Source organism: Artibeus jamaicensis, unplaced genomic scaffold, assembly GCF_021234435.1.
Source record: "Artibeus jamaicensis isolate MK-2021 breed Jamaican fruit bat unplaced genomic scaffold, CSHL_Jam_final scaffold_833, whole genome shotgun sequence".
Classification (NCBI taxonomy): Eukaryota; Metazoa; Chordata; class Mammalia; order Chiroptera; family Phyllostomidae; genus Artibeus; species Artibeus jamaicensis.
In genome coordinates this window covers 2,710,728-2,711,630 of record NW_026522056.1, presented here as the reverse complement: position 1 = coordinate 2,711,630, position 903 = coordinate 2,710,728, and positions in this window count along the sequence as shown.

Below are 903 nucleotides of genomic sequence, written 5' to 3'. Positions count from 1 at the left end.
CACTTTTGAGTCTGTGATTACTAGCTTGCCCAGGCATCAAAGCCTCAGGGAGCCATGGGGTTATCTGGGTCCTTGGAAACCTTTGCCCTAATGCTAAATGTTGCAACACCAACAAAGATCTGACCCCAGGCCAATTGTGGGTTTCTCTCAGCTATGCACCGAGCATACAGTGTCTGCACTGCCCAGACTAGGTTTGAAACTAGAATCAAAACCTTTTAAGGAACTAGCGCTTGTGGGTCATGCTGCCTGTAGGCCCTGCGCTCCACCCCCAGGCAGCTTTCAGACCAGCCCCATCTTGCCATCTGTCACACGGCCCCAGTCTGCTCCGCTTGGTTTAGGAAGGACTGCTACAGAGTTAAGAACGGCGCAGGGCCACAAGCTCTACAAGTCGGTCTCCTACCCACGTGGACGGCGGAGTCTGGGGTGCAGGCATGTGGGTGGCAGTCAGCGGTACTTCAGTCCCAGTGTCACACAGCAGTGCCACCGCCCTCAGCCTCAGCCATCAAGGCACATGGGTCCTCACAGGATGCAGGTCATTGCTTAAAAAGTTAAGACCAAATAAACTGTGGGCTTGAGCTTCTGCTCTGCAGACTCCGGGCACAGCCAGCAGGGCCCCTGCTGCCACTGTCCTGGAGCCCAGATAAGGGTGCATTCTCACGGGGCGGTCTTGTCCCCAGAGCCACAGGGAACCACGCAGCGCTGTGAGGGAGCCCACACACCGCCCTGCACCCTTCATTCCCACGGTGTAGGCAGAACACTATGGCTCTGAAGACCACCCTTAAGACACGGTCTCAAAGGGCCACCCGGCAGACTGGCTGTACATCAGCTCTCCCAGAAGCAGGGTGTCTCGGGCGGACCCTCCACTTGCAGTCGTTACTGGCACCCACTCCATCCCAGCTTACA